Source organism: Lepisosteus oculatus, unplaced genomic scaffold (assembly GCF_040954835.1).
Source record: "Lepisosteus oculatus isolate fLepOcu1 unplaced genomic scaffold, fLepOcu1.hap2 HAP2_SCAFFOLD_45, whole genome shotgun sequence".
NCBI lineage: Eukaryota > Metazoa > Chordata > Actinopteri > Semionotiformes > Lepisosteidae > Lepisosteus > Lepisosteus oculatus.
The window spans coordinates 842,501-869,378 of NW_027167988.1; the positions used below are offsets into that span (position 1 = coordinate 842,501).

General features: G+C 47.1%; 8 non-coding genes across 8 annotated transcripts; 3 read left to right on the forward strand and 5 right to left on the reverse strand.

Annotated features, from left to right (window-relative positions):
- The first annotated feature begins 1,369 nt into the window (after positions 1–1,369).
- Positions 1,370–1,533, forward strand: LOC138229358 (U1 spliceosomal RNA). The gene has a single exon (XR_011185778.1). It is a non-coding gene; the product is annotated as a U1 spliceosomal RNA (small nuclear RNA).
- Positions 1,534–2,167: 634 nt separating this feature from the next.
- LOC138229329 (5S ribosomal RNA) lies at positions 2,168–2,286 on the reverse strand. The gene has a single exon (XR_011185760.1). It is a non-coding gene; the product is annotated as a 5S ribosomal RNA (ribosomal RNA).
- A 2,955-nt stretch (positions 2,287–5,241) lies between these two features.
- trnag-gcc (transfer RNA glycine (anticodon GCC)) lies at positions 5,242–5,312 on the reverse strand. The gene has a single exon. It is a non-coding gene; the product is annotated as a tRNA-Gly (tRNA).
- Positions 5,313–7,508: 2,196 nt separating this feature from the next.
- On the reverse strand, positions 7,509–7,579 carry trnag-gcc (transfer RNA glycine (anticodon GCC)). Its single transcript has one exon. It is a non-coding gene; the product is annotated as a tRNA-Gly (tRNA).
- A 957-nt stretch (positions 7,580–8,536) lies between these two features.
- On the reverse strand, positions 8,537–8,618 carry trnas-cga (transfer RNA serine (anticodon CGA)). Its single transcript has one exon. It is a non-coding gene; the product is annotated as a tRNA-Ser (tRNA).
- Positions 8,619–18,679: 10,061 nt separating this feature from the next.
- On the forward strand, positions 18,680–18,753 carry trnan-guu (transfer RNA asparagine (anticodon GUU)). Its single transcript has one exon. It is a non-coding gene; the product is annotated as a tRNA-Asn (tRNA).
- Positions 18,754–20,288: 1,535 nt separating this feature from the next.
- trnas-uga (transfer RNA serine (anticodon UGA)) lies at positions 20,289–20,370 on the forward strand. Its single transcript has one exon. It is a non-coding gene; the product is annotated as a tRNA-Ser (tRNA).
- A 6,072-nt stretch (positions 20,371–26,442) lies between these two features.
- Positions 26,443–26,515, reverse strand: trnar-ucg (transfer RNA arginine (anticodon UCG)). The gene has a single exon. It is a non-coding gene; the product is annotated as a tRNA-Arg (tRNA).
- Between the last annotated feature and the right edge of the window lie 363 nt (positions 26,516–26,878).

Here is a 26,878-nt window from a genome sequence, read left to right on the forward strand (position 1 = left end):
GTGGGGGGCGGGGGACAGCGTTCGCGCTCTGCCCCCGGTCTCTTGCGCGAGTACTAAATCTCACGGACAGGGGGGCCTCGTCATTGATTGTTACAGGTGAGACGGGGATTAGGAGGAGACCCCGACTGATGGGTAAAGCGGAGCACTAACACCAGAGGGACACCCCCGGCGTCTCTTTTTGAGAGACGCCCTGGGGTTTCCTAATGGCCAAGGAGGGTCGGGACCTCGGTTTGACGCCTCCCCCGAAGGACGGCGCCTGTTTGTGCAGCAGAGTGTCGCCATCAGGAGGCTGGGGCGTAAGAGAGCCACACAGCCCGCTGGGTGAGCGCTCCCTACTGGTCCCAGTCACACCTCTTGCAGGAGCAGCAGCAACCGGAGCTTTTCCGGGGTGGAATCTCCCATCCGGGTGCCGGCCAGGCTCACACCTGCTGGGCTGCCCCGGGGGTGAGCCCAGTCGAGAGTCGCAGGGCCAGATCTAGTCACCGGGGAGAAACGATACAAGTGAAGGATTGCTCGGCTCTCGGCACTTGAAAAGACCGACAAATGTCTCGTTCCCGCCGGAGCTGAATGTACCCGCATGTGTGGTGTCGTCTTCTTCCCCCGCCCCGCTGTGTTTGCTGTATTGTCTCTGAAGCCGGCCCCCCCGAGACGAGACGGGCTGTTCCTGTGCCCCAATTAACACTTTACAGGTGCCATTCCCCGGCATTGTGGCCATTGTCGGTGCTCACACGCGATAAGATAAGGCGGAGGAGAGCGGGGCATGCCCAGCGGCAGACATTCAAGGAGGGGGCAGTGCGAGGTGAGGTGAGGTGCGACACGCCGGAGCCCCGACGCAGCTAATGCGGAGCACTTGTTGGACTGGCATCGAAAGGACGTGTGCGCACGGAGCGAGCCTTCCCTGCTGCGGAGCGCGGGATCTTTCTCCCCCCCTCCCGCTGCAGGAGTTGTGTGCACTGCAGCGGTGCCGAGAGAAAAGCACAGAAGGCAGCAGGCTCTGGAGAGCAGGTAAGAGACGGAGCCTTGTGGGCAGGCGAGCAGGCCCGTTTTTTGGAAATTGCTGAAAAGGTTTGTTCGGTGTGTGGCAGGCGCACGTCGCGAGCTTGCGTGGCGATCTGCCGGTCTGGAGTTATGCAAATGAGGCCGAATTGCATCCCGGGACATGCTGCGAATGCGCAACGGCGACTGCAGATGTGTAGGAAACGGCGCGCTCGTTTTCTCGTTTTGCCCACACTTTTGAGTGTTAGTGTGGCGTGTGAGTGTGTGAAAGAGTGGGCCCAGCAGGAGGCGGTGGCGTGCGGGGCGAGGAGGTGGCCTAGGCTGTGCGATTTGTGCTGTGGGTGCGGGCCGCTTGCAGGGGCCTGTTTAACTCATACTTACCTGGCAGGGGAGATACCTTGATCAAGAAGGAGGTTCACCCAGGGCGAGGCTCGGCCATTGCACTCCGGCTGTGCTGACCCCTGCGAATTCCCCAAATGTGGGAATCTCGACTGCATAATTTCTGGTAGTGGGGGACTGCGTTCGCGCTCTCCCCTGATGTGCTTGGTCCAAAATCAGATACGGGAGGGTTAGGACACCACGAGCTGCGTGGCTGCGGAAGGATCCCGGTTCGACAGGAGTGGACGCCGCTGCTGGTTCTCGCTGGCTTTTAGTTAGGGGTCCGGAGAAGCATCTCAAGCTAGTTCCACTACTCCTTCCGGACGTTCATTCCCTTTTCAAAGTCAGTCATTTTGCTGTAGTCTGCGTTCTTTAGGCTGATTATCGAGGTTAGCCTTTATTTGGTCATGGGGGGCCTCGGTACTGTATGCTGAGTCTAAAGACAGTTTCACCCGTTTTCTGATTGCTCGGTTCTGTACCAGTGCAGACATGTCAAACAGTGAATGGCTGTACCTCTATTGTATCCGTGCTCAATGAATGAAATCGGTAACAAATGAATATATGTCTAGTTATACGAAAAACGAGTGGTTTATCGACTCATCTTCATTTGCAGATTTAGAGGCAGCTTCGATATTCGTTTTACAGACGGGTTTTTTTTTGAATATGGGTCACACACATGCCACAGCAACAAAACATCTCTAGAGATGAGGCTATAGATCACCTTTCCATCCTGCAGGTTTTCCTCCCAAAGCCTACGGCACCAACGGCGACCCCTGCTGGCCGGGAGAGCAAAAGCTTACAGCACCTGGTATTCCCAGGCAGACTCCCATCCAAGTACTAACCAGGCCCGACCCTGCTTAGCTTTCGAGATCAGACGAGATCAGGCTTGTTCAGGGTGGTGTGGCCGTAAGCGAAAGCCCCGGCGCCTGACTCGCTACTTGAAGCTGTGTGTGGCGGGGGCTCCGTGCCCCCCGAGCGGGACTGAAGGATCGTTCGTGTGCAACTCTTTGGAAAGGAGCTGCTTTCCAAATCGCATTGCGTGCCTGGATGTTGGCGAATGCGCTCCCTTGTGTTGGCTCGTCCCGCACTGGAGGAGGACAAACAATCTGCACGGAGGAGCACCAGGCAAGTCTTCACCAGACAAAAACCTCCAGTGCACAGCACTCTGGAAACATTTCGGGGCTTTCGCGTGTTTATTTCAGCACGTAAAGCGCACCGGTCCAACACGTCGGCCGGGCGCGCGGCGCCTCCGCCCTCTTGTGGCCTTGCGCCGTCAGAGCAAGAGGCTCCTTCTCGCTGCCCTTCCGCTGTGTTGCAGGGCCCCGAGAGGGAACCCGGAGCGCGCACTTTGTGGGGGGCGGGGGACCGCGTTCGCGCTCTTCCCCCGGTCTCTTGCGCGAGTACTAAATCTCACGGACAGGGGGGCCTCGTCATTGATTGTTACAGGTGAGACGGGGATTAGGAGGAGACCCCGACTGATGGGTAAAGGGGAGCACTAACACCAGAGGGACACCCCCGGCGTCTCTTTTTGAGAGACGCCCTGGGGTTTCCTAATGGCCAAGGAGGGTCGGGACCTCGGTTTGACGCCTCCCCTGAAGGACGGCGCCTGTTTGTGCAGCAGAGTGTCGCCATCAGGAGGCTGGGGCGTAAGAGAGCCACACAGCCCGCAGGGTGAACGCTCCCTACTGGTCCCAGTCACACCTCTTGCAGGAGCAGCAGCAACCGGAGCTTTTCCGGGGTGGAATCTCCCATCCGGGTGCCGGCCAGGCTCACACCTGCTGGGCTGCCCCGGGGGTGAGCCCAGTCGAGAGTCGCAGGGCCAGATCTAGTCACCGGGGAGAAACGATACAAGTGAAGGATTGCTCGGCTCTCGGCACTTGAAAAGACCGACAAATGTCTCGTTCCCGCCGGAGCTGAATGTACCCGCATGTGTGGTGTCGTCTTCTTCCCCCGCCCCGCTGTGTTTGCTGTATTGTCTCTGAAGCCGCCCCCCCCGAGACGAGACGGGCTGTTCCTGTGCCCTAATTAACACTTTACAGGTGCCATTCCCCGGCATTGTGGCCATTGTCGGTGCTCACACGCGATAAGATAAGGCGGAGGAGAGCAGGGCATGCCCAGCGGCAGACATTCAAGGAGGGGGCAGTGCGAGGTGAGGTGAGGTGCGACACGCCGGGGCCCCGACGCAGCTAATGCGGAGCACTTGTTGGACTGGCATCGAAAGGACGTGTGCGCACGGAGCGAGCCTTCCCTGCGGCTCGCTCCGTACCCTAAAGGTACCAAAAGTCCACTAGTATAAGCATTAAGTCACTGTCACTGTCACCCCTGTTACAATGTGATTGCTACATATCTTCATTTCTTTGGTTTTTATCCAGTGTGTTGAAGTATTTCACAACACTACCTGTAGCCCGTCTGGAAATAAATCCTCATTCTGATTATTGACCTGGGCATGTACCAATAAATCACTGAGCATATATATATATCACTGTGTTGATGCTAGAGACCTTTATGTAATATTATGATGCTAAAATGTCATTTTCACATATATTAATGTAATAAATGATTGCTTATGCTTTATAAACAAATCTAATTAAAATAAAAGCTTACGTTTTGTATTTATCTTGTACCATAGAACATGATTTTCTTTGTATTTCAAGCCCATAAAGTGTCCAAATGACACACTACATGATATAAGGAAGATTATCACATGCATATCGGTATTATCTTTCTTATGAAAATGCATTCCTTTCATTACCTTTTACTTTTTAAAATGAACTCAAATTGTGTATAATGTAATAATTTAAGTAGAATAGATTCTAATAATATAATGATCCAGTGTGTTGCACTACTTCACTGCTTCACTGCTCTATGCCGTCTGGAAATAAATCCTCAGACTGCTTACTGCCCTGGGCTTGTACCAATAAATTACAGGAGCACATCTATATATCACTGCGTTGAAGCAGGAGACACACAATCACTGCAAACACATCCTAAATACAGTGTTCCAGCACCTTTGACCTCATCCAGAACGTATCATTTCTTGAAAGGGATTGCTGTCCGAATGCACATCTGAATCCCAAACAGAATCACTAGTAAAATACGATCATTTGTGAAACAGGTAAATGACCGTCTCAGGGGCCCATTCCTCATTCTCAAGACACATCTATGCAGTACGTACACCATGCATTGAGCAATAGGGATTAAAGACACCACAGGTAAGGTTAGAAGTCATTCTGACTATATTCTAAAATATTGGACTCATATTCTTATGATGGCAGTCACTTATGATAGTGACAAAGACGCTGTGTTGCAAAAGGGCGCTGTCTTTAGGATGAAATGTAAAACAGAGGTCACAGCGAGCTGAAAAACACGTTTTGAAAAGTGTGCTTTTCCTGCCCCAGAAGTTAAATGGGGGTGACCAAAGTTGCCCAAACGTGTTTATTTCTGCTGAAAAACCCGTTTTGACAACTTCTGCACAGTGGGGTTAAGGGCTGACTCAGTGGGCTCTAATGAGCCAGGCAGTTACATTGGGATTCCAAGGTTTGAAAAAACACGTTTATTTCGAGCTGAAAAACAAGTTTTGAAAAGTGTGCTTTTCCTGCCCCAGAAGTTAATTGGGGGTGACCAAAGTTGCCCAAACATGTTTATTTCTCTGTCACTATGCTGGGGCATTGGGACCCGCACAGACCTCAGGGTGAATGCCCTCCCGCCGGCACCATTAACACCGCTTCCAGCTGGAAGCTTTGTTTTTCCCTGTAGCTCACCCTTATCCGGGTACTGACCTGGCTCACACCTGCTTAGCTTCAGTGGGTTTTCAGTTGCGAGTTGCAAGGGGATGCAAGTGATGGAGCCGCTCGCTGCAAAAGCCGCTGTATTGGCCGGGAATCGAACCCGAGCCTCCCGCGTGGCAGGCGAGAATTCTACCACTGAACCACCAATGCTCAGTGCCTGGGCCTTCAAAAAAGACGCTTTTTTGGTGCTCTGTGCAAAACGCGTCGACATCTGCAAAATGCCATTCGCGGACACTGAAGAACTTATTTCCAAGGCAGCGGGTACAAGCGATTGGGCGTTTTAAAACCACCAGGAACAGCAAAGAGGCGCGCTTCTTTGCTTCTGCCGAAACACACCGACTGAAGGCGGACAACGTAGTCGGCAGGATTGGAACCTGTGCTGGGAGACCCCAATGGATTTCTAGTCCATCGCCTTAACCACTCAGCCACGACTACAGCAAGCCCCACTGCCGCTGCGTTCTTGCTACAATCTTACCTGGATCGCGAGGCGCCGGCGGAAGCCTATTTCAAAGTCGTTCTCCCTTTCAAAAAAACATTTCCAAAATACAAGCCTTGCAGACAGACACGCCTCAGAGGACTTAAGGGTGGCTTCATGTCGGAATGATAAAGTCTCCCCGTCCGGACATGAAAATGCCACTTTGTTACACACAAAAAAAGAATCAACAACAGAGAAATGCCCACAAGCATTTGAAAAGCCGCACCACGTCGCACTTGAAATAGCTCTTACATTAGTGGTAGACGCAGGAATCGCCTTTTTATTTACGCTCTTACCAACGCGATGGAAAGCAAAACAAAGCAAAGCAGAGCAAAACAAAACGAACAAACGAAAACCCTCACGTCCCGCACTTGCATATAACGCCGTTACGAGCCCAAGCGGTATTGTACGTCATCCTAGCACTGCACCCCGGGGCGTACGGTATATGGGAACGAGCACACGCCACGAATCGTCTCGAATCACTCCCTACAGCTGTAAGGCACCTTGAAGCGTGCACCCCCAACATTCTTCTTTGCGCATCTGTGAAAGGTAAACTCTTGAGCAAACTCAGAACCAGCTCTAAGGAAACTAATCCGATTAGACGTTACTTTGACTCATCTTTTTAAGCTCAGTGCTGGATTGCTCAAACTCCAGCTAGGGTTAGGGTTAGCATTCCCACGCTACTTAGACACTTTGTTTACGCTCAGTGCTGGATTTTGGGAACTTCAGGACGAGTGGGAATTTTCTCCTATCTGTCAATTCTGTATTGTTTTGGAGACTCTTGGCTGCCTATGTTGTACAGTGCAGCGTGAAGGAAACATTTTCCAAAACTGTCAGCTCAAAAGTTGTAAGAAAACCTCTCCAGCTGCTTTAACTCTTCATTTTCGTCATTTAATGTGACACTCGATGTATAACTGGAGCCTCACATATGCAAATGGTGAGGCTCCAGTTCGACACCCAGTTCGACACCACTTTACAGTATATGACAAAAGCATGGCAGACTGTGCCGGACCGGCAGATAACTTCCGCTTATTTTTACCATATTAAACATTGGAAATCCTCCCACTTGCATTTGTGACACTTGATTTTGGCTCCACCTAAGACACTCTTAAATCTTCAAACACTTTTCTCTTCTCCTGCAACACTCTTGTCTGTCGGCACTATGTGGCAGCGTTGCATGACAACCCCTCTCACCACGGAAAGGAACCTAACAGCTTCGGTAGGAGAGGAGAAAAGGACCTGGCCCGTACGAGGCTCAAACCCATGACCTTGGCGTTATTAGCACCACGCTCTAACCAACTGAGCTAACCAGCCTCATAACAGTGCTCCTCTCTGTGCTGCAAGAAATCGAACTCAGGGAATTTCTTTTGTCCTCCTTTGAATAGAAAGCCGTGTAATTCAGTGTACGGGCTTTCTCGCGCAGTTTCATGGTTCTTGTAACCCAAATCCTACACTGGCCTGAAGTGCCCCCCCATTTCACAGCATTTTTCAGCTGATTTAAAATGTACCTAAAGGAGAAGCATTATTGAAGACCATCAATTACCAAGAGCTTTTGTCAAAGGTTTTGGTGGTCATTTTGAATGACCACAGAGCGCTGTGACCTCGGTTTTACATCTCATCCAAAAGACAGCGCCCTTTTACAACACAGCATCTCCGTCACTATACTGGGGCATTGGGACCCACACAGACCTCAGGGTGAGCGCCCCACCGCCGGCACCATTAACACCGCTTCCAGCTGGAAGGTTTGTTTTTCCCTGTAGCTCACCCTCATCCGGGTACTGACCTGGCTCACACCTGCTTAGCTTCAGTGGGTTTTCAGTTGCGAGTTGCAAGGGGATGCAAGTGATGGAGACGCTCGCTGCAAAAGCCACTGCATTGGCCGGGAATCGAACCCGAGCCTCCCGCGTGGCAGGCGAGAATTCTACCACTGAACCACCAATGCTCAGTGCCTGGGCCTTCAAAAAAGACGCTTTTTTGGTGCTCTGTGCAAAACGCGTCGACATCTGCTTCCAGCTGCAAAATGCCATTCGCGGACGCTGAAGAACTTATTTCCAAGGCAGCGGGTACAAGCGATTGGGCGTTTTAAAACCACCAGGAACACCAAACAGGCGCGCTTCTTTGCTTGCGCCGAAACACAAAGACAGGAGGTGGACAACGTAGTCGGCAGGATTCGAACCTCTTTCTGTCTATTATATACTAAATATTCTCGTCTGTCTCTTGTTTGTATAGAACTGAATGTCCCTGACAATGTACTGTTAGTTTTAATTGAAGAACGGCATTTGTGTTCAAATATATCAGACAAGTTTACGTAACTGCTCATGCGACACTCAGTTGTAATTAGTCAAGAAATAAAGTCGAACAACAGCTGCGGGTTTGATTCTGAACGTATCAGATTGCAGCACCTTTTACTTCAATTGACAAATGATAGAGATTCGAAGAGAGATCCTTCAGACCAGCAAGCAAACCCACGGCTATTTCGGTTTTATATCTAGGCAACGTTGGTGTCTGCAATAGCATACATGAAAGCGTGATGCAATTTCTGTGGCTACATTTGTTGCACGTCATGCACAGTAAGAGTGTTTCTAACACCAAATAAAAAGTCAACAATTAGCGATCACGCCTTCTCCTCAGTTAACCCACTGAAACCCTTGCTGTTAACAGTTCTTTAATGCGTGCTTTACGAGCACCTACATATTGTGTCGGTTCTTTCAGTTTTATTCTTTAGGTTTTCAAAGGCATAAGTAGAACACCAGAGGTGCGAACGCAAGATGTGTGGTTATCTGAAGAACTCATTTCCATGGCAGCGGGGCCAAGCAATTCAGCGTTTTTATAGTACCAGGAAAGGAGAAGCAGCACTTCGCCTTTGCCGCGCAGGCACAAGGAGACGTACGGCAGATGCCGTAGTCGGCAGGATTAGAACCTGCGCGGGGAGTCCCCAATGGATTTCGAGTCCATCGCCTTAACCACTCGGCCACGACTACAGCAAGTTTGCCATCGCCGCATTCCTCCTTTAATCTAACACGGCGTGCGACGTGGCTGCGGAAACCTTTTCAAAGTCGCTCTCCGTTAAAAAAAATAAATACCTTTGACAAAATACGTGCCGGCAGACAGACACGCCTCAGAGGGTTTAAGGCTGGCTTCACGTTCAAATGATAAAGTCTCCCCGTCCGGATGTCAAAATGCAGCTGAAAAGTATTGCATGTTCATGTGTATTGCATGTGAAAGTATTGCATAATTGTGTCTGAAAATGAGCAATGGGCACCTGAGAGACTCATTTGCCTGTTTCACAAATGATCATATTTGACTAGAGATTCTGTTTGGGATTCAGTTGTGCATTCTGACAGCAATCCCTTTCAAAAAATGATACATTCTGGATGAGGTCAAAGGTGCAGGAACACTGTATTTAGGATGTGTTTGCACTTATTCTGTGTCTCTAGCTTCAACACAGTGATATATATATATATGCTCAGTGATTTTTTGGTACATGCCCAGGGCAATAATCATTATGAGGATTTATTTCCAGATGTGCTAGGGGTAGTGTTGTGAAATACTTCAACACACTGGATTGCAGGTTTAGACCCCCTGCACTCTTACTCCTTAAAAACCTGAAGCGTCTGGCGTCTCGCCGACGTCGAAAACCCCCCTCAGGCTGTACTCGTACTCGGCTAACTGCTGTGGAACCTTGCGTGAGCAGCCGCTGCGCCACGGTGACGGCTGGCGACCCACGGATGCCCCACTATCGGCCGGCTCCAGCCCCGGCTGGTCCTCTAGAGCCTCCCCACACGGCTCCTCCTCCCGGGTCGGTAGGGGGCCAGGCGGTCTCGGTGCAGGACCACCACTCTCCCCCGTGTTTGCAACCGGACATGGTAGCAGACCTCGCCCACCACCCAGAGTACCTCAGCGGGCCCCTCCCATGACGGCGCCAGCTTAGGGCTGAGGCATTTGCGGCGGCACGGGTTGTACACCCAAACCGAGTCCCCGGGCTGGAAGGCAGGCCCCCTGCAGCGCAGGTCGTAGTGCCGCTTCTACCGGACCCCCGCCTGTGTCAAGTGGGTCCGTGCAAAGCTGTGCACCTGCTGCATCCGCTGCCGCAGGTCCCACTCGTAGTCCGGTCCAGCCAGCGGTGCCGACCCGTCTCCGGGCAGCGGGCCGGAGACCAGGTCCACCGGGGTTCACATTTCCCGGCCCAGCATGAGCGAGGCCGGGGTGCACCCGGTGGATTCCTGGACCGTGGTCCGATACGCCCAGAGCGCAAGGGGGAGGTGGCGGTCCCAGTCCCGTTGGTGCCGGGACACCAGGGTGGCCAGCTGGGTGGTGAGGGTACGATTAAACCGCTCCACCAACCCGTTGCTCTGGGGATGCAGCGGTGTGGTCCGCGTCTTGTGATCCCCAGGCGCTGGCACACTCTGGCGAAGACCTGGGACTCGACGTTACGCCCCTGGTCACTATGTAACTCCTCCGGCACCCCCAGCCTGGCAAACATCCCCTCCAGCAGTGCATCGGCCACCATGGGGGCACTCTAGTCCGGTAGGGCGAAGGCCTCCAGCCACTTCATAAAATAATCCATGGCCACCAAGACGTAGAGGTTCCCGGCCTCGGTGCGCGGAAACGGGCCCAAAACGTCCACCCACACCCGCTCCATAGGAGCCCCCGCCTGGTGTTGTTGGAGGGGGGCCCGAGACCGCTCGGGGGGACCCTTCTGCGCCACGCACACTGCACACGTTCGGCAGTACCGCTCCACGTCCCGGTGGCAAAGACCCCAATAAAAATGGCCTCGGAGGCGCTGCAGGGTATTTTTACCGCCGAAGTGCCCCACGCCCGGCTGGCCATGCACTGCTCGGAGCACCGCCCCGCGGAGCGACCAAGGCAACATCAGCTGCCACCGTACCTCGCCACTGGAGGGTACCCGCCACCCCCGGCACAGCACCCCGTCCTTTACCTCCAAGGCCTCCCACAGGATGCACAGGGCCTTGACAGACTTTGGGTGTGGGGCGAGCTTCTCTCGCTTAGGCCGCACTCCGGCTACCACTCCCAGCATGCCCAGCGGTACTACGAGTGCTTGGGGGCGCTTCCTCCTCACCACCAGGCGAGGGCGTTACAATACATAGAATATGCATGTAAAACGAACAGATCTTATCAAGAGGGTTATCAGAATACAAAAGGTATATATTCAGTCAGTTACAAAGTGTTACACATATCAAGAGGACATACGTTCAGTATATCATTCATTTAGACCATTTCATAAATGAACCTGGTTATAACTTCTACATTAGATACTGAAAACAAGTACATAACTCTTAGGAATTAAATTGATATCAACTGGTTGGGATAACAATTGAATTCTCGAGCAGTAATGCAGTGAAGTTGAATACTCATCCAATCTCTGGGGATTCAGATCTCCTGCGGGCACAAAGAAACAGTTGCAGGCTTGTTGTTGTCCAATCCACGCTCTCTGTCTAGGTGCCAGGCTGTGCTGTGCGGGTTGCGACGGTGCGCTGCTGATGCTCACTGACCGGCTAGTTAGTGTTGGCTTTAACTAGCAAAGTTTGTGCACAGGAGAAAAGATGACTGTGGGTCCCAGCAAGTCAAGAAGAAGACCGGTTCGTTCCTGATGAAGAGCTAGTTCTGAATAGTGATTCAACTGTCCACAGTTCCGACCTGTTCACGAGGCCCGCTGCTGGTGCTAACCTCGGGTGGATCCTCTGGTTATTCTCTGGCAACCTCCGCTCTAGACCCTTAGAACAAAGGAAAGTTCTGGCACTCGGACACACTGGCCGTTCCGTGGTTGTCCGGGCTGAGTCTCAGGATGGTCAGGAGGCGCGCTGTGAGAATGTCCTGCCCTTGAGAGCCTTCTGCTCCTGGGCTGTCCTGCCCTGGAATTCTCCTTTGAATTCCCTTTAGAAAACTCCACAGAATTCTCTACTGAATTCCCACTGAATCTCTCAGGCTCTCTGTGTTGCCTGTTTTTACCTGGAGGAACTTCAGCTCGTTGATTGGCTGAAAGTTCCATGGGCATCAGAGTCCCACGTGGGTTACTCGGCCCTACCAGTCCCTGATTGGTTGATCAAGGTGAGATATGAGTCACTTACTCCTGACACTTAGGAATGCAGTCCAGATGTCCATCTGGCACTCCCTAGACAGATAGGCACCAATGGATGACCATTGATCATGATAGCCAGGCTTAGCTAAGTGCATCCCCCTTTGGGAGCTGTCCCTTATCAAGGGAAACCTTAAATCAGCCTGCATGAATAGTTTCTCTGTGGCTGCACCACAGAGATGAACAGAGAGATAAGGCCTAATTTGGGAAAGCTCAGAAACACTTAATTCTTTCTTATTAATAAGCATCGCCGCTACACCACCCAAAGCACTTCTAAAACAGGAGATTCGCGTTTGGGAATGCGCCCTGCCCTACAAATAAAACAGGTCTACGGGTCTGAAACCTGCTCCACGGAAAACAGCTCTGTTGCACTTTTGATCAAAGGGAGATTCGCTGTTCTTACTTTTTGATGACATAACACCCAAAGGGGCTTCTTTGGAGCTGGATTCCAACCAGCATCCTTAAGTTTCTTGGCAGTATCCTTTACAGTCCTCTGTTCGGTCGACAAGGGACTGAAGGGGGCAGCTTTCCTCACACATACAGTGCAATGTACTGTAGTGTTCCCGTTCATCGAATTCGCAGTTCTGCATCAGACCTCTAACTCGTTTCCTTAGCTTGGATTTAAGCCACGAAGCAGGCTTCTACTGTATAAACGTCTAGGGGAATCACAAACTATTTGAGAGGCCATCATCCCAGGGGGAACTGACAAAGTCTATCCCTAAACACCTAGCGCAGTCTCTCGAGAGACTGTCAAAAATCGCTTTCTCCGTTTGCGTTGCAAGTAAGTGAAAACGCGGTCTCAACCCAGAGCCACTTGGCAGCAGCGGCACGTAAATACTGTCACTGCTCGATACCAACGTTAGCCTATTATACCATGTTCAGCCACCGCTAGAAAATGTACGGCTCTAGAACCGGAGCAAACAACAGGATGGCCAACGTCAAACATGGAGAGCGACGAGAAAGGGATTCGAACCAATGCGTGCAGAGCACAATGGATCAGCATTCCATCTCCTTAACCACTCGGCCACCTCGTCGTGGAAGCTAGGCTGTCCGGACATGGCTTGGTGCACTCCAGATGATCTTTTTCTTTTTTTTCCCTCGTACTCGAGGGTCCTTTTCCTGTTCCACATGCGATTTCAACATTTTCCTTGGGAGATGTCAAGCCAGCAAGCCACTGCTGTGGTTCAGTGGCCAGTGTGCAGTTCAGTGGCCCTGTTGTACACAGAAAGCACATTGAGCTCCTTGGACATGAAAAGTTCCAGATAAAAGCCATTTGTCATCCTTTCTCTTGGTGTCGATGTTGCTATTGTATGTAAAGGTGGCAACTTGCTCCGCGAGCAGGCGGAGCAAGTTGCAATGCAGATGTGTCTGAGTGGTGTGTCCAAGTGGCTGCAAAAGGACAGTGCTCCCGGGGTGCTGTGGCTTAGTTGGTTAAAGCACTTGTCTAGTAAACAGGAGACCCTGGGTCTGAATCCCAGTGGTGCCTTTTTTGTTCCGTCTTCTCGAACAGAACGGGTCATTATGGACAACCGCCTACGGCTAGACTTAATTAAATGCAAGCATTCATTTCCTGTCTTTAACGCGACTTGTTTTTCTTAAAATGGATGCAACTTGCAAAACATGAAATACAAATCTTGCTAATCTGCGCTCGCGGCTGGCAAAAAAAAAAAAGAAGTCAGCAATGTTTTTTTCTTTAACCTTAACCCTGCTAATGGAGAAGAGTTAAACGACCGAGTCTATGCAGCTTAAACGGTCCGCACGTCGGGTTCTTAGCTGAAAGGGTGGTAAATCACACTCACCCCAGTCCTTAATCTTTTAAAGAGGATACAAAATTGAACCTAGTCGCCACATCACATACATCCTGTTCAACGATAAATAGGTAACATCTGTAGTGTGCTCTCTGAAGGCACTAGTTCTGTAGGATTTGGGATTTACTGGGACAATTATTCATTGTAGCAGTAAATCACAAAATGATTCTTTTAATGGCTTTAGAATCCAACCTTGCGATATAACTCAAACAACGCACACACACAGGTACTAATACATGAGGATACATTTATTAATACATAGAATATGCATGTAAACCTAACAGATCTTATCGAGAGGGTTATCAGAATACAAAAGGTATATATTCAGTCAGTTACAAAGAGTTACATATATCAAGAGGACATACGTTCAGTATATCATTCATTTAGACCGTTTCGTAAATGAACTTGGTTATAACTTCTACACTAGATACTCAAAACAAGTACATAACTCTTAGGAATTAAATTGATATCAAATGGTTGGGATAACAATTGAATTCTCGAGCTGTCATGCAGTGAAGTTGAATACTCATCCAATCTCTGGGGATTCAGATCTCCTGCGGGCACAAAGAAGCAGTTGCAGGCTTGTTGCTGTCTAATCCGCGCTCTCTGGCTCTATGCCAGGCTTTGCTGTTCAGCTTGCGACGGTGCTCTGGTGATGCTGACCTTGGGGTTGTAGACCACTTGGATGAGGCTCTCTCTTGGAATCTTGCAGACCTTTAGGCGCCAATGGATGACCATTGATCATGATAGCCAGGCTTAGCTAAGTGCATCCCCATTTGGGAGCTGTACCTTATCAAAAGAAAACATCTTTAAATCAGTCTGCATGAATAGCTTCTCTGTGACTGCACCACAGAGATGAAGAGGGAGATGGGGCCTCATTTGGGAAAGCACAGCAACACTTAATTCTGTCTTATTAATAAGCCTCGCCGCTACAGTACGTACAGTTATAATTCAATCTGAATTAAAAACTACATGTCCCAGTTACCATGGTGGTGCTTGTGATCATTGCGTTTAACCAACGAAACAGGGCGAAAAATCAGTCACATGACTTTGTGGCTGAGTTTAGAAAGCTTAATGTATCAGCAAGACAGCAAAGACATTTTTCCAAGAAAGTTTAGCCTTTGTCACTAATGAAACCGCTAAATAAAGACATAAATATGGAAATTGACAATTAATTGACTTTTATATTTCTAAATATCACAACATGTTCGAATCCAAGTCATTTTTAATAACAATGGGTAAACTGGGTAAACTATCACAAAGCTTTAAAAAACTTAACATTTTTATTATCAACAAATTGTAAATACGATGTTTACATTGGCATTATTAATTTTTCACTTGAGTATATGGAGGATTGTGAGAGCAGACCCCCCCTCTTAGGCTACATTTTTAATAAGAAATGGAGGCTGTATGCGTTACAATATAAACATTTACTGTCAAACTTTAAATCAACAGTTGATTTAAAGACAATCTGTCAAAGTGCAATGAAACACAATATTGTTGTTGTTGTTGTTATTGTTGTTTTTATCCTGTAAAGCGTTTTGAGAAGCCACCTTTAAAGGCGCTATATAAAGGCGCTGATTCTTATGGAATGTGTTTTCTTTCTTCTTTTTTTTTCAGCATAGAATAAACCTGTTACAGTACTTGATTCTTATGGATGCCCGGTTCCGCCGGGGATTCAAAATAAAACATGGAATCACGTGTCTAAGGAAATAGCATTATAACTATATCCATGCACAAACAGTAGCATGTTACATTATTAATTTGGGTGTCTCCTCTTGCCAGAAAGCGCTAAATTGCATTTTGAGTGCGGTTTTTGACTTTTTTAAAAATACAACCCATACATAAGCTGATACTGTTTAGACTTTTAATTATTTTAAACTGTATTACAGCAGCACAATGTGCTTTTTCACGAAACCTAGAGTACTGAAATGTCTTGCGTTGTACAGCTTTTCAGCTAAATATATTTATCGCTTACACCTGACACTTGATGTGCCCGACAAAAACCAGTTGAACAGCTCTGTTGGAGGTTTGCAGATCAGATCAGATTCCCTTCCCCCCACAGAAAGACAGACTTATTAGTCGCTATTCACTGCGACAGCAGCTCCAATTTCAGGCGTAAGCGATAGATCCCAGTTTAGCCGATCTTGTACAGCATGTTCCAGTTTACTCTTATTAACCATATTAATTTTAAGTGCTTAATGCCATTTTTTGACCACGCACGAATATTCTTATGTCCATACCTTTTCAAGGGAATCAGTGTGAATTGTAATACTAATTAAATAACCGCGGGCACTTTCCACCCCCTCTGACAGCAGGAACATAACCCATTCTCAGCTCAGCAGCTCATTACAATATAGGGTGTTCAAAACTTTTGCTGCCTCAAAAAGCTTTAGAGAACTTAACATTTCTATTATCAACAAATTGTAAATACCACGTTTACATTGGCATTACTAATTTTTCACTTGAGTGTATGGAGGATTGTCAGCTGTCACTGAGAGCAGTTAATTAAATGTATTTTTTGATTCACAATCAGACAAATGCAACATAAATTGTTATCTTTGTCTTCTAAGTATATTAATAAACTTTCAGCATAGCTTTCTCCTAGTTTAGATTAATTTTTCTTGGGATTTTGGGATCAAACGTGGAAAGATTAGATTAGTAATCGTTTTTATTTTTTAAATACATTTTAGAAAAGTGTAATCTATACTTAAAAGCTGTATAAAAGCTGTATAAAAGACACTCGATATTAATGGAGTTTAGTTGATACTTTTTAAACTTTTAATTATTTTAAATTGTATTACAGCATTGTACACATGCTTAAAAGAGAAGAAAACGCAAGCCTTCTTCAGGTGTGAGGGCATTCTGCTCAGAATGAAACACTAAAATGTAATGTAGGCTCTGAATGGGTTCAATTATGATTTGGGCTTGATTAAGGTCGCTGCCTTTCATCCAAAATCCTGCTTGAATCCTTCTAAACTAAAAATTAGACATGAGCAGGGGCTCTGGTGAAATTTCTCTTTTTTTAATTTCTCTTTTTTTCTTGGAAAAATATCTTACCCGCTGCAATCCGGGCACAGAAGGATTAAAAGAAGCCAGACAGGCAGGGGGAAGAGTGAGTTCTAGATAAAGAGGTATCCAGGTAACAGTGAAGGTAACAGCCGCAGACGTGGCCTACTTAGCCCGCCAGGGTTACCCTACTCTTCCGGAGGAGGCCCACCGGGAAATAGCGCTCCAGGCTTTCCTGGCCCCGGCGCCGACTGAGGTGCAGTGCCACGTGATGCTGGCCGCACTGGTCCCCTTGGAGCAGGCCCTGGCTCTGGCTGAGCACACTGTTGCCGTATTCGAGGAGACCGGTGGGCACCAACGGAGGGGCGCACGGGGAATCAGATGGGGAGGAGGAGACGCCCAGCGCGACGATGTTGGGGGAGCGACGACGGCTGATCATCTGCCACTGCTGTGGGGAGAGGGGACACATCGCAGGCAACATGAAATTGTCAGGGACATTCAGCTATATACAAAGACGAGACAGACAAAGTAATAATTCTATATTAACGTGGCCTACATATTGACGCAATGATCGAACTAACTGACGTGTTCTGATTCAGATCCCCTGCAGTTCATGCCAATTAGAACAATAGCAATGCTGAGTCCTCCCCACCCTACTGAGCACAAATTCAGCTGCTCTCCAGTTCTGTTCTGCATGTTTTTTCATTGCAATTGAGCTCGGAGCTGGAGATGATCTCCATACAGTTCTGTTAACTAGCCCGCACTTGCGTGCTAATTTACGGGTTGTGGCAGATGCTTTTCTATAGTTCATATACATGACGGCAACCTGTTACCGAGGAACCTGAGAGGTTTAAAAGCCTCACGAGCCAGGCAGGACTCGAACCTACAATCTTCTGGTCCAAAGTCAGACATGTTATCCATTACGCCACTGGCCCATAGAACATGCGCTTGCACTCCACCACAGAGAGCTCTACACTGCTACCAGTAGTACACTTCCCCATCTAAATTTTCACAGCAAGAAACTTGTGTTTCCTACTATTTTTATCAGGTTTAAAATATCATCTCCTTAAAATTGAAAAAGTGTTGATGTGTCGTGCTGAAATTCCGATTGATTTTGAATTCAAAGAAAAAAGGTTTTCTTCCAAAACACCATGAAATTGTCACATCTTGCAGACAATAAGTGTATTCCATGTTGAAAAGAGAAGAAAGAAAACCATGGAGCCTTTTACAGGTGTGAGACTTCTTCAGGTGTGAGAAGACCTCACAGTCGAAACGCTGTGTTTCCGTTCTTCTCTTTTCAGCATGCAATAAACCTATTACTTGTTCCTTTGCAGCCGAGGCATGCTGACGTAGCTACCCAGCTGAACATCTTGCAGACTCTACAGTACTTCTCTCCTGTAGAAGTAAAGCAGGGCTTGCTGGGTGAGCTTTTGCTCCGGTAAATTAGGTCACGTGTCATGTTAAATCACTTCTTCTAAACACAACATTTGCTGGTGCTAGCTTTCCCCATGAAAAGAGACATTTCCCTTACAGTACATGACATATCGTTTTTATTCTATCAATAAGTATAGAAATTAAACAAAAGAAAAAATGGTGTCGCCAAAGAATGCACAGCTCTGTCGCCTTGGGGCGGTGTCAAGGGCATTGAGCTCCTTGGACATGAAAAGTGCCCGATAAATGCCATTTCTCATCATTTCTCTTGGCGTCAGTTCTGCTATTAAATGGGACGGAGGCAACGGGCTTAGAGAGCAGGTTAAGTGCACACCGAACGCAGATGTGTCCAAGTGTCTGTAAAAGCGCGGTGCTCCGCTGGCGCTGTTCCCTAGTGGCTTAAAGTGCCCGCCTAGTCAGCAGGCGATCCTGGGTCTGAATACCAGCGGTGCCTCTCTCCGTGTCTTGTTGTGCCGAATGTCTCATTTCAGACAAACATGTACAGCTTGGTTCAGTTTAATGCAAGAATTCATTTCCTTTCTGGAATAACTTGTTTTTGAAGAAATCCATACAGCTTGTGAAAGATGAAATCCATTTCTTGGTTGTCAGTGGAAAAAGATTGCCGGCTGCAAGAAGCGCAAGTGATTGTTTTCTTTGACCATAAACCTGCAAATGTAGGGAGTACAAGAGGCCGTCAGTCTCTGTGGTGCAATCGGTTAGCGCGTTCGGCTGTTAACCGAAAGGTTGGGGGTTCAAGTCCACCCAGGGACGCATGTCTCATTTTTTCCAATGTGAACATCATCACCGCTAAAGAAGATGGCGCAGAAGGCTCCACAGTCGAAACGTTGTGCTTCTTTTCTTCTCTTTTCAGCATGGAGTAAACCTTTGCTTGATCCTTTGCAGCCTACGCATGCTGACACAGCTGCCTTTCTCTTAACGCGCCTCAATCATTATTCACCAAAACCATCAGCAGAATGTGTCGCCTTTGTGGTGATGTCACTCCTCTGCTTCACAAATGTCCTTAGTGACGGACCATTTCTTTCTGCCATTTTTCCGGAGCGGTTATTGATTGCTCCATCATTTCCCTCATACTTTCCATCCCTAGATTGAAAAAAAAAAACAGAAACAGGCTGACAGGACGACAATCAAATTGCAAAAACTCATCAAAGCACTCGATAGAGTATTTGAATCCACAAGTAGCTATGAGCAACTTTGTCCTGGCTTGCATGAAAGTCAGAAAATGTCAAAAAGAAAAAGATGGTGGCTTTTTCATATCTGTTCTTTTATTTTTAGTTCGTTGGCTCTTCTGTCCATTGTCCTCCTGCCTGGCTCTTGACCTGTGACTGTCTGAACACACACATTAGACTTTCAGGCGGGGGATTTGTCCTGAGCCTCTGTGAAAGACCCACCCACCCCCATAAATAACTGCTCTAGAAACACATGAATGCAAAACTAAACCACAGCTTAAAGATGAGCTCCAACTCAGTGCCATACTAATGTAAACGAAGTAATACTAAGACATGTTCTTATGGATTTGTCTTACCTTGAGATATGTAATTGGATTTCAGGATTAACTTCCTCATTCAATGTACTGGTGATTCTTTGCCTGGTCAGTACCTGGGTGGGAGACCTCCAGCGAACAATTAAGCTTGCTGCTGGAAGTGGTGTTAAGAGACTCTTAGGATCTTCCAGAGGTGTCTGTCCAATAGCACTAGTTGCCTTAGAGCTGGCTCAAACATTGCTCAAGAGTCTACCTTTCACAGATGCGCAAAGATGAATGATGGGGGTGCACGCTTCAAGGAGCCTTCCAACTGTAGGGACCGATTAGAGACGATCCGTAGCATGTGTTCGTTTCCATATACGCCCCGTGTCTCAACGGTAGGACAGAGTCAAATACTGCCTCGACACGTAACAGCGTTATATTAAACCACAGGACTTGAGGGCTGTTTTGTTTGAATGTTCAAGGCATTGGTAGAGTGTAGGTCAAGGGCCATTGGTGCATCTCCTGTAACTGGAGCAAAAATGCTATTCAAAGTGCAGTGACTAAAATCGTCGTCCACATGTCTCCGTTGTTGATTGCTTTCTGTCTAAGAACGTTCTGTTTTCATGTCTGAACGGGGAGACTTTATCATTCCAACTTGAAGCCACCCTTAAGTCCTCTGAGGTGTGTGTGTGTGTGCTTGCACGTATGGCGTAAAAGGTTCCTTAAACGGAGAGCGATCTTGAAAAAAGTTGCCTCCGCTGCCGCCGCCGCCTCGCACTCCCTGTTCGATTGTAGCAAGAAGGCAGCGGCCGTGGCACTCGCTGTAGTCGTGGCCGAGTGGTTAAGGTGACGGACTTGAAATCCGTTGGGGTCTCCCCGCGCAGGTTCAAATCCTGCCGACTACAGCGTCTTTTGCATTTGGTTGCGTGCGTGCGTGTAAAAGGACCAGCCTCGTTTCGTTTTCGCTGGGACCTTTAACACTCTAAATCGCCTGGACCCGCAGCCTGTGAAATCGATTCTTCAGAACCCACGAAGGACGCTTTGCCGCTGGACACAGATAACGATGCTTTTCTGCAACGAGCTTTCCAGCTGAATTTTCTCGGCAGCTCCGTACTGAACCTGTTCTCCATTGCAACATAGCGGAGGCTCGTCACGTCTATAGCAAGGCTGTGTAGGACCGCATACGCCACAGTGACTTGTACACAGACCACATGAAAGGCAAGCAAAATACACTTTTAAAATTCCAAAGACTCACAAGGTCAGAGGAACAGCGATGACCTGAACAGATCTTTTACAGAAATCTAGGTTGACCTTTTTAGAGCTGTAATTGCATTTTTGTTTAATAGAAGATCAAATCTACTCGCATGTACCAGCACCTTACAGTTTATTGATGTTAATTCTGTTTAAGTAATAAGATTGCAAATTATTTTGGACTTTAGCCGGTGTTTTTTAGAACAAATTGCTTACACTTCTGTAAGGAATACGCAGTACGTGCCTTTGTCAGTCATTGCTCACCATACCTGTAACTTTATTATCTAACTCACTTCCTCAAATGGTGAAGGTCCACAAACATAAATGAAAAAAAAAACCCTTGATGTAGATGAGGTGCACAAAAAAGCAGCCCCTGATAGCGTATAACACATTTATACTATTGCAGAGACACATGTAACATATATATATACTGTATATATATATGAAACAGAAATAGAAACAGAAACAGGAATCGCTTACTCACCTGGAGAATCTCTGTAGGAATATCTAGCATTTATCAATGGAAATAAAAGCTGCTTTAATACAGTGCATGTTCAAACTCAAACCCTCAGCTGCTGTTCTTGTTTGTTTTGGGACAAATTGCAACTGAGCATCGCATGAGCCGTTACGTACCCTTATCTGTTAGGGAATTTCAAGGGAGGAGTTAGGTCAGAATGGGTAGGCTGCAAAACAACAAGTAAAGATTTATTCCAAGATGAAACGTTGTGGCGGTTTTCTTATCTTTTCAGCATGGACTAAACTTTTACGTGTTCCTTATATGCTATATATGTATATATTAGCACCAATGTCGTTCTTAAAAACTAACATGAAATTGTCAGGGACATTCAGCTATATACAAAGACGAGACAGACAAAGTAATAATTCTATATTAACGTGGCCTACATATTGACGCAATGATCGAACTAACTGACGTGTTCTGATTCAGATCCCCTGCAGTTCATGCCAATTAGAACAATAGCAATGCTGAGTCCTCCCCACCCTACTGAGCACAAATTCAGCTGCTCTCCAGTTCTGTTCTGCATGTTTTTTCATTGCAATTGAGCTCGGAGCTGGAGATGATCTCCATACAGTTCTGTGTTAACTAGCCCGCACTTGCGTGCTAATTTACGGGTTGTGGCAGATGCTTTTCTATAGTTCATATACATGACGGCAACCTGTTACCGAGGAACCTGAGAGGTTTAAAAGCCTCACGAGCCAGGCAGGACTCGAACCTACAATCTTCTGGTCCGAAGTCAGACGTGTTATCCATTACGCCACTGGCCCATAGAACATGCGCTTGCACTCCACTACAGAGAGCTCTACACTGCTACCAGTAGTACACTTCCCCATCTAAATTTTCACAGCAAGAAACTTGTGTTTCCTACTATTTTTATCAGGTTTAAAATATCATCTCCTTAAAATTGAAAAAGTGTTGATGTGTCGTGCTGAAATTCCGATTGATTTTGAATTCAAAGAAAAAAGGTTTTCTTCCAAAACACCATGAAATTGTCACATCTTGCAGACAATAAGTGTATTCCATGTTGAAAAGAGAAGAAAGAAAACCATGGAGCCTTTTACAGGTGTGAGACTTCTTCAGGTGTGAGAAGACCTCACAGTCGAAACGCTGTGTTTCCGTTCTTCTCTTTTCAGCATGCAATAAACCTATTACTTGTTCCTTTGCAGCCGAGGCATGCTGACGTAGCTACCCAGCTGAACATCTTGCAGACTCTACAGTACTTCTCTCCTGTAGAAGTAAAGCAGGGCTTGCTGGGTGAGCTTTTGCTCCGGTAAATTAGGTCACGTGTCATGTTAAATCACTTCTTCTAAACACAACATTTGCTGGTGCTAGCTTTCCCCATGAAAAGAGACATTTCCCTTACAGTACATGACATATCGTTTTTATTCTATCAATAAGTATAGAAATTAAACAAAAGAAAAAATGGTGTCGCCAAAGAATGCACAGCTCTGTCGCCTTGGGGAGGTGTCAAGGGCATTGAGCTCCTTGGACATGAAAAGTGCCCGATAAATGCCATTTCTCATCATTTCTCTTGGCGTCAGTTCTGCTATTAAATGGGACGGAGGCAACGGGCTCAGAGAGCAGGTTAAGTGCACACCGAACGCAGATGTGTCCAAGTGTCTGTAAAAGCGCGGTGCTCCGCTGGCGCTGTTCCCTAGTGGCTTAAAGTGCCCGCCTAGTCAGCAGGCGATCCTGGGTCTGAATACCAGCGGTGCCTCTCTCCGTGTCTTGTTGTGCCGAATGTCTCATTTCAGACAAACATGTACAGCTTGGTTCAGTTTAATGCAAGAATTCATTTCCTTTCTGGAATAACTTGTTTTTGAAGAAATCCATACAGCTTGTGAAAGATGAAATCCATTTCTTGGTTGTCAGTGGAAAAAGATTGCCGGCTGCAAGAAGCGCAAGTGATTGTTTTCTTTGACCATAAACCTGCAAATGTAGGGAGCACAAGCGGCCGTCAGTCTCTGTGGCGCAATCGGTTAGTGCGTTAGGCTGTTAACCGAAAGGTTGGGGGTTCAAGCCCACCCAGGGACGCATGTCTCAGTTTTTCCAATGTAAACATCATCACCGCTAAAGAAGATGGCGCAGAAGGCTCCACAGTCGAAACGTTGTGCTTCTTTTCTTCTCTTTTCAGCATGGAGTAAACCTTTGCTTGATCCTTTGCAGCCTACGCATGCTGACACAGCTGCCTTTCTCTTAACGCGCCTCAATCATTATTCACCAAAACCATCAGCAGAATGTGTCGCCTTTGTGGTGATGTCACTCCTCTGCTTCACAAATGTCCTTAGTGACGGACCATTTCTTTCTGCCATTTTTCCGGAGCGGTTATTGATTGCTCCATCATTTCCCTCATACTTTCCATCCCTAGATTGAAAAAAAAAAACAGAAACAGGCTGACAGGACGACAATCAAATTGCAAAAACTCATCAAAGCACTCGATAGAGTATTTGAATCCACAAGTAGCTCTGAGCAACTTTGTCCTGGCTTGCATGAAAGTCGGAAAATGTCAAAAAGAAAAAGATGGTGGCTTTTTCATATCTGTTCTTTTATTTTTAGTTCGTTGGCTCTTCTGTCCATTGTCCTCCTGCCTGGCTCTTGACCTGTGACTGTCTGAACGCACACATTAGACTTTCAGGCGGGGGATTTGTCCTGAGCCTCTGTGAAAGACCCACCCACCCCCATAAATCACTGCTCTAGAAACACATGAATGCAAAACTAAACCACAGCTTAAAGAGGAGCTCCAACTCAGTGCCATACTAATGTAAACGAAGTAATACTAAGACATGTTCTTATGGATTTGTCTTACCTTGAGATATGTAATTGGATTTCAGGATTAACTTCCTCATTCAATGTAGTGGTGATTCTTTGCCTGGTCAGTACCTGGGTGGGAGACCTCCAGCGAACAATTAAGCTTGCTGCTGGAAGTGGTGTTAAGAGACTCTTAGGATCTTCCAGAGGTGTCTGTCCAATAGCACTAGTTGCCTTAGAGCTGGCTCAAACATTGCTCAAGAGTCTACCTTTCACAGATGCGCAAAGATGAATGATGGGGGTGCACGCTTCAAGGAGCCTTCCAGCTGTAGGGACCGATTAGAGACGATCCGTAGCATGTGTTCGTTTCCATATACGCCCCGTGTCTCAACGGTAGGACAGAGTCAAATACTGCCTCGACACGTAACAGCGTTATATTAAACCGCAGGACTTGAGGGCTGTTTTGTTTGAATGTTCAAGGCATTGGTAAGAGCGTAGGTCAAGGGCCATTGATGCATCTCCTGTAACTGGAGTAAAAATGCTATTCAAAGTGCAGTGACTAAAATCGTCGTCCACATGTCTCCGTTGTTGATTGCTTTCTGTCTAAGAACGTTCTGTTTTCATGTCCGAACGGGGAGATTTTATCATTCCAACTTGAAGCCACCCTTAAGTCCTCTGAGGTGTGTGTGTGTGTGCTTGCACGTATGGCGTAAAAGGTTTCTTAAACGGAGAGCGAACTTGAAAAAAGTTGCCTCAGCTGCCGCCGCCGCCTCGCACTCCCTGTTCGATTGTAGCAAGAAGGCAGCGGCCCCGGCGTTCGCTGTAGTCGTGCCCGATTGGTTAAGGTGACGGACTTGAAATCCGTTAGGGTCTCCCCGCGCAGGTTCAAATCCTGCCGACTACGGCGTCCTTTGCATTTGTTTGCGTGCGTGCGTGTAAAAGGACCAGCGCCGTTTCGTTTTCGCTGGGACCTTTAACACTCTAAATCGCCTGGACCCGCAGCCTGTGAAATCGGTTCTTCAGCACCCACGAAGGACGCTTTGCCGCTGGACACAGATACCGATGCTTTTCTGCAACGAGCTTTCCAGCTGAATTTTCTCGGCAGCTCCGTACTGAACCTGTTCTCCATTGCAACATAGCGGAGGCTCATCACGTCTATAGCAAGGCTGTGTAGGACCGCATATGCCACAGTGACTTGTACACAGACCACATGAAAGGCAAGCGAAATACACTTTTAAAATTCCAAAGAATCACAAGGTCAGAGGAACAGCGATGACCTGAACAGATCTGTTACAGAAGTCTAGGTTGACCTATTTAGAGCTGTAATTGCATTTTTGTTTAATAGAAGATCAAATCTACTCGCATGTACCAGCACCTTACAGTTTATTGATGTTAATTCTGTTTAAGTAATAAGATTGCTAACGATGTTGGACTTAAGCCGGTGTTTTTTAGAACAAATTGCTTACACTTCTGTAAGGAATACGCAGTACGTTCCTTTGTCAGTCATTGCTCACCATACCTGTAACTTTCTTATCTAACTCACTTCCTCAAATGGTGAAGGTCCACAAACATAAATGAAAAAAAAAACCCTTGTTGTAGATGAGGTGCACAAAAAAGCAGCCCCTGATAGTGTATAACACATTTGTACTATTGCAGAGACACATGTAACATATATATACTGTATATATATATATGAAACAGAAATAGAAACAGAAACAGGAATCGCTTACTCACCTGGAGAATCTCTGTAGGAATATCTAGCATTTATCAATGGAAATAAAAGCTGCTTTAATACAGTGCATGTTCAAACTCAAACCCTCAGCTGCTGTTCTTGTTTGTTTTGGGACAAATTGCAACTGAGCATCGCATGAGCCGTTACGTACCCTTATCTGTTAGGGAATTTCAAGGGAGGAGTTAGGTCAGAATGGGTAGGCTGCAAAACAACAAGTAAAGATTTATTCCAAGATGAAACGTTGTGGTGGTTTTCTTATCTTTTCAGCATGGACTAAACTTTTACGTGTTCCTTATATGCTATATATGTATATATTAGCACCAATGTCGTTCTTAAAAACTAACATGAAATTGTCAGGGACATTCAGCTATATACAAAGACGAGACAGACAAAGTAATAATTCTGTATTAACGTGGCCTACATATTGACGCAATGATCGAACTAACTGACATGTTCTGATTCAGATCCCCTGCAGTTCATGCCAATTAGAACAATAGGAATGCTGAGTCCTCCCCACCCTACTGAGCACAAATTCAGCTGCTCTCCAGTTCTGTTCTGCATGTTTTTTCATTGCAATTGAGCTCGGAACTGGAGATGATCTCCATACAGTTCTGTGTTCACTAGCCCACACTTGCGTGCTAATTTACGGGTTGTGGCAAATGCTTTTCTATAGTTCATATACATGACGGCAACCTGTTACCGAGGAACCTGAGAGGTTTAAAAGCCTCGCAAGCCAGGTAGGACTCGAACCTACAATCTTCTGATCCGAAGTCAGACGCGTTATCCATTACGCCACTGGCCCATAGAACATGCGCTTGAACTCCACCACAGAGAGCTCTACACTGCTACTAGTAGTACACTTCCCCATCTAAAGCTGATTGCAGCTGTCAATCATTTCGCAGCCACGCCCCCTCTTCATCTTCTCTCTGCCTTAAGCGTCTCCGCCACTCTCTCTTGACATTTCATGTCAGCATGTCAGAAGTCCGAGTGACGTTTTTAATGGCTGAGTGAGGGCACGATGCTGAAGCAGAGAGGCCACTTCAGCCAGAGAGACTTGTGCTAGGTGAGATCTGAAAAACGGACTCGCAACAGAAACAGACCAAAAAAGTATCGGTGAGATCAAAAGGCAAATGCAACATCCAGCAGAGGGCGTCTAAAGATTAGG